The following is a 6830-nucleotide window of genomic DNA, read 5'->3' on the forward strand; positions in this document are numbered from 1 at the left end:
TTGAATAAATAAGATAATAATGAAATACATGTATCACAAAGTTTGGGAATAGTGATGGATGGCACCAAAATTTTTCACACAGTTGAGATATGGGGAAAAGACTGGAAATAAATTATTTGCACTGATATGTCCTGATGACAATTTTAAAGAAAACAAAAAAAGTGTTTGCATAAATTGAAGAATTATTTCCTATGTTGTGATTGAGAGGTTATGTTAGGGGAGGGGGGCGATGACAACTTCCTCATTGGCTCAAGGGGGCGATTCGTTCAAAAAGGTTAAGAACCACTGATTTAACCTACTGAAAAAAAGTTCTCATCAAATAGCATCCAGGCCCTACAATATTTTTTTTTGGTTCAGAAAGGATATCCCTTCATCATGGCCACCTTTCAAACAATTCCTGTAGAAAGTGTAATAAACTTTAATAAATTAAATCAATCAATTTAAATAAAATGCCCCAGATTTACAGTATTTTTTTAAAAAGAGTGAATAAACTTACTTTAAAGATACATTTCCTCTTTTTTTAAATATAGCTGTGCTTAATTTTAGGTTAGCTTTTTGAAAAATACTCTGATTTTTTAGTATTGAAATATTACCAAATAAAATATGAATATTTTAATAAGTAAAAAGGAAGATTTGAACTATAAAAGCAGGATACGCGTATACTGTAGTTACCACAGGATCTGCCAGAGCTTTGTAAGCTAGATTATTAACATATAGGTAACAGTCTTCAACAGAAATCTTTTAGATAGGGAAACTACATATGCACTTGATCATGTGCAAAACATCAAATCACATATTTTTCAACTACCTGCAAATCTAGAGTCAGAAGTTTAATAATATTTCTTCAGAAACTCATCAATAAACATTGTAAGATCTGTTAACCAGTACCTCAGACTACAATCCTAGACTGAATTACTTGAAACTAAGTTCCATTTAACTACCTATAGGATTGTACTGCTAATTCTTTAAAACTCAAAAAATACAATATACTTGATCAGCTAATGTACTCTGGCAAATGCAACTAAGAGAGAAGCAATTTAAAACATCAAGATATTCTTCTTTAATTATATGTTAAATGTTGATATTTCCCAATTTTTTAAATCCCAATATTCAAATAGCCTTTATCTGTTTTATACTCAAAATTATCTCTATCACATCAAATGTATTGTATCACATCAAATGTATTAATGAAGAGAAGGACGAGGGGGGACATGATAGCAGTGTTCCAATATCTCAGGGGCTGCCACAAAGAAGAGGGAGTCAAGCTATTTTCCAAGGCGCCTGAAGGCAGGACAAGAAGCAACGGATGGAAACTAATCAAGGAGAGAAGCAACCTAGAACTAAGGAGAAACTTCCTGACAGTTAGAACAATTAACCAGTAGAACAACCTGCCTCCGGAAGTGGTGAATGCTCCAACACTGGAAGTCTTTAAGAAGAGACTGGACAGCCATTTGTCTGAAATGGTATAGGGTTTCCTGCCTGAGCAGGGGGTTGGACTAGATGACCTCCAAGGTCCCTTCCAACTTTATTGTTGTTGTTGTTGTTGTTGTTGTAGAACACCCTAAGCAAGTCAGAACGCCTGAGAATCTGGAGAACATGTACTGTTTCCAACTTATATTTACAAAATTTGAGCCACATAAAAAAATTGTATATAAACCACCTAGTACAAGTGCCAAATGCATATACAGTACACATAATTGTACTGACATAGCAATCTATGTATTGGAAATCATAGTTATTAGATACTAAACTGCCTTAAATCCTTTTTAAAAAAAGAAAAAATACAATAGGAATTTTAGAAAATATTGTGAGGAATTTATCAAAATATCACAGAATCCTGCTTTAACAAGCTGTGGTGTGAATAAGTCCATACTCTTTGCTCATTATCTGCAAACAGAAAAATGAAACAAAAAAGAGCTTCATATGCCAAACAAACCAAGTCATGTTGGTTTTGTTTGTAATATTTAAATATTCAATATTCAATAGTTGAATGTCAATATAACAGAGGAATGCACAGAGAAATACATTTATGTTGTTTCATTAAGCAAACCTCTTACTGATTAGATTCACAACCTGCAATACACATGGTTAAAACAAATCATAGAGTACCATGGTATGTGAGCTAGTTAATATATTCAAGTTTCATTAAAAAAAATAAAAATATGTATCTGAACCGTTCAAATAAAGTCAGTTATAGTAACTACATCTTCGTACCCTACTGCAGGGGAAACAACTATTTGGTGTCCCAATGTTACATTAACATTTAGAGGGACACTGACACTGAGAGCCATATTACAAATGGGTACAAATGAAAGTAGTAGTTTTTAATTCAGCAACATTATATTATGCAACACACTTTTTAGGTTGGACCACTTATCACACTAAGTTATGATTTCTTTAACTTTGCTTTGTCAAATTAATCACAACTGGCTAGATTCAAGCAACATACAAAGAAAAAGTATAGTTTACACATAACAGCAGTCCTTCTCTGTTTTGGCACCCGTGTTGTGGAATCTTCTCACCCTGGAGTGATAATGGTCCCATCTCTTCTGAAGATCTCCAAAGATGGTTATGTTAGCAGATCTGGGACACCAGGGGACTGACTGATAAACTAGTGAAGTGGTTCTATTATTATTAAGGTGTCTTTATTATTAATGCTTTAGCTCTGTTCTTATAGTTTTTAAATGTTTTTTAATTATTTAATGATAAAGGTTTTAGATATTTATTGTTTTGTTGTAGACTGACCAGTCTCGTTCGTGAGATGGGAGGTTGTATAAATTAGATAAATAAATAACACAGAAAACCAAAAACAAAGCAATCTACTATACATTATGTCTTAGCACGAGCCTGTATTTAACAAAAAACTTAATGATTTGAGTGTTCTATCAGTATTAACACAAAACGTTTAAAATACTAATCAATCTTTGTACAGTACTAAACCATTCCTCATATTTCCAACAGACTAATTTTATAAAATGTAGCACACAGTAACAGACAATACATTGCACTCAAGTATCACAGTAAGCAGAAAGATAATAAATTCTGACTATAGATTCCTCAAGGTAAGACTTGGTGGAAAAAACCATGTACTCAATCTACAGAAAAGCCTCAAAGAAAAATCTATGTTTACAGTATAAAAATTTTAAAATATAAGAACAGCTTAATCAATAGTTGACATTCACTAATAATTTTCTGCAATGTTAGGTTGATAGTTTTTCATGTGTTGTTTAAAATTATGAGCTTTACATGTTTTTAAATTCTTATTTAATTATATCTTCATCCATGTAAACAGTAATTCTAATTACAGATATGTAAGAAATATAAATATTGCTGAACTGCCATTGAAGCTATACAATTAAGAAAGATTGGTTAGATTTCCATCCTGGCTTTATTTTGTTCCAACTCAAGGCAGAATATACAATCCTCCTTTCCATTTTCCTCACAACTATGTGAGATGAATTGATTTGAGAAACAGTGCTCAAAGTCACCCAGCCAGGTTCCATGCCTAAGGCAGGATTGGACTCACATTTTCTCATTTTCTTGTCTAGTACATTAACAGCTACACTAAACTGCTTTTAAACTATTAGAAGTCTAAGAAAGGGTGCTTAACTGTTTAGTTCAGATACTGAAAACCCTTACATCTTACAGCTGAAAAATAGTAACCACAGAGCCTCTGTACCTGTCCTAAAAATAGATTTTCTCAAGCTGTATGTTCACAGATTAAAAAGTAGATTCCAAATGATCAACCATCATTCCCGTTTTCCACTACATAACCAGAACTGAACAAAGTTTAAAAAACTGGTGTTGTGATTTTTAATCAGAGTTTTTCAGTTTGACATTATGGGGAAACCCTGTTTGTGGTTTAGCTATTGGGGGGAGGGGAGACTTTGAGCAACTAAAGAAGAGATGACTACATTCCTTACAAATGCTTTGCTAAATATTTACAAACCATAAAGCAATTCATATTTATTATTATTTACACCACACACTTCCTGGAAATTAAACAATAAAACAAAGATAGGGATACTACAAATTGCTGTTAAGAATACAGCAAGCTCCTACAGGCACTTCAGAATTCTACAGTTTACATTTACAGGGTACAAGGTTTTGTGAACTGCAATTCACTTCTTCATTTGTAACAATAGTGTCTTCCCCCAAAAGCAAAAAATAAAAAAAAATGTTCACAGCATTAAAGTAATCAGTTGTCTAGGATATTTTGACTCTTTGAAAACTTTCCAAGAGTTTAAGAGGCAAAAACTAACAAGAACACTACATGACACATCTAATTTTAATTTTAAAAGGCACCTTATTATTTAAAAAGCAGGGAAAGAGTGGATAAAGCTTGTATAAAATACAGTAATACATTCAGTTGTCCATAGAACAACTGCAATGTAGAGAGTAAATTTCTGTTATATACAGGGTTTTAACCTTTACTTACCTGCCACATAAGAAAATGATTACATCACGTTTTAACCTGAGTGGATGCCCTGAACAATCTATCTCACCAAAACTTAACTCCTATTCCCTAAAATGTGACAAGTCTGATCACGTCCCTATATGCAACAACAATGCAAACAAAGGATCGCTTTGCATTTTGCAGCAAGCAAGAAAATATATTAAATTTGGCCATTTTAGCGTACTCCAGTATCAGTTTATCACCGAGGAGCTGCAGTGCTTATTGCAGAACGAATGCTTTAAAACCAAAACAAGACCTTCAACACCTCGTCCCGAATAAAAAACCGAAACCGATCAACTAGAAGTTGTCCTGCAAACATCGCTGGGCCGGAAAGAGATTTTTTACAGCTGTCCGACGAAGTTCTTGAGGCAACAGGGTCTATGGGCAACGAGTTAGGGGCCTTCTTCACCGGGAAAGCAGGCCCTGAAAGTAATAGTCCACCAACGAGTCAACTCTCTCTCTCTCTCTCTCTCTCTCTCACTCACTCACACCACACTTATAAGGAGGAGTAGATTCTGCGCTATCTGTTCCTTACCCCGAGTTTCAGGCATCAGGGGGAACGCGATGCTCCGACGCGGACCCCGCACGGCGCTCGCACCCCGGAGGCATAAAGGGCAAGGCGAGATACAAGTAGGCCGAGCGCTGCTTCCGCAAGCGATGCAGACGAGGGGAGGCTTGTGGCGGGAAACGCAGCTGGGGGGGCCGGAGAAGGAGCTAAAGCAGGACCAGAGCCCCAAAGCGCGCGGCTCCCCTGTCCTGCCTCCCGCGGCGGGGCCTCCCCCTTGCTCCGAGCGCCGAGGAAGGAAAGGCGGGAGGACGCAAGCGGGCTGGGCCTCGGGGATCCTGCACTCCCGAGCTAAGCGTCGCGCCACCGCCGCGACGTGTTCCTCCCCCTCCTATTTCCCTCACACATCTCCCCCCCCTCGCTCCCTCACAGAGACAAAAGCAAACGGAAACCGAGGGGATGAGACAGACCGCAAGGAGCCCAAACCGCACCGGACCCAACCGAAGCCCTTCCCCGACCGACCGCGGATTCCCGGGCAGATTCGTAGTTGGGCCGCAGCAGAGGAGGTGGTAGCGGGGGAAGAATAATAGGGCCGAACTCACCGCATGAATTTTCTTGTCCCGAGGATCCAAGATGGCTGAGCACCCCGCACGGAGGATGCTGGGGGAGCGACCTTTACCCTCTGACCCCACCACTGCCGTCGTGACCCCGCTGCCGCCCGGCAGCGGCTGCGGGACAAGCGGGAAGGCAGATGCGGTAGGCTGGCCTAAGAACTGCTTCCCCGACCGAAGACTCTCTCCCGTCGGGGCTCCTGTGGGAAACGAGGCCTCCTGTGTGCCTGTTTCGCGCGCGGCAGGATTCGGGTCTCGTTCTCGCCGAGCTTTGTCCTGCCGGAGCGGCTGAAATCGGCAATGGAGCCGCCACCGCCGGGATCTCGGGGCCCAACTTCCGAGAGAGCGGCCTTGCATGAACCGCGAACTGATTCTGAGACATCCGGGGAAAGGGGGAGGGGGACTTTTTTTACACGGTGGAAGGAGGAAGCTGCTGCACTTAACGCGCACACGCTCATTCGGGCCGTTTGGAAAGCATAGACTCGGTGGCCGTAGTTTTGCACCATGTTTACAGTTGAAGTTGGGGAGAACTCTCCTTTCCCCCCACCGCCAAGCTGTAATATTTTGCAGTTCCTATTCCGCAATCACTTGGGGATGTTTTCCAAAGTGACATTTCTGAACATGTAAATAACGATCCTGGACTCCCTACAGGTGTATTTCAAGAGGCGTATTGGCTGCTTCCTCGTTTTTGTTGTGCATGTAAGACTTTTGTGTAAGAATGTGACCACATTGTGCAATCCTCAGAATAACAGTTTGTTAATCGAAGGATGTGTATTTTCTATTTCTATTCAATACAGGAGGGATAGATTTATTTTCCAACTAAAAATACAGCAAGTCTTGTAATACAGGGGTCCCCAACCTCCGGTCCCTGGACCAATACTGGGCTGCAGCATGCCAGCAACTGGTCCACACAAACAAACAAAGCCCCATCTGTGGGATGCAGGCAGCACACAAAACCACGCACAATCCGGTCCATGGAAAAAACCTTTCTCCATAGAACCAGTCCCTGGTGCCCAAAAGGTTGGGGACCTCTGCAGTAATATGCTTTCAGCATTGATTAAAATAGAAGAATCTCAAAGCTAAGTCACTGTTGGGATAAGTTCCCTGTGCCAGTCTATTTTTCACCTCTCACACCTTTGGTATTTGTTGTGAGAATAACAAGGACAGGAGTATTAAATATAACATCCTGAATTTGGAAAACCTTCAGTAAATAATAAAATTCTAAAATTGGATATGGTTCCCTCACACAGGACATCAG

At 39.6% G+C, this 6830-nt stretch overlaps 1 protein-coding gene across 1 annotated transcript in view; it reads right to left on the minus strand.

Moving 5' to 3' along the window:
- Positions 1 to 5849, minus strand: part of CNOT2 (CCR4-NOT transcription complex subunit 2) — a 67188-nt gene extending 61339 nt beyond the window's left edge. The window contains exon 1 of the mRNA XM_015811796.2: positions 5564 to 5849. The gene's annotated coding sequence lies outside the window, so the exon portion shown is untranslated. The remainder of the gene's footprint in view (positions 1 to 5563) is intronic.
- Between the last annotated feature and the right edge of the window lie 981 nt (positions 5850 to 6830).

The sequence above is a fragment of the Protobothrops mucrosquamatus genome, unplaced genomic scaffold, assembly GCF_001527695.2.
Source record: "Protobothrops mucrosquamatus isolate PMUCROS unplaced genomic scaffold, P.Mucros_1.0 scaffold49, whole genome shotgun sequence".
In the NCBI taxonomy this organism is placed as follows: domain Eukaryota; kingdom Metazoa; phylum Chordata; class Lepidosauria; order Squamata; family Viperidae; genus Protobothrops; species Protobothrops mucrosquamatus.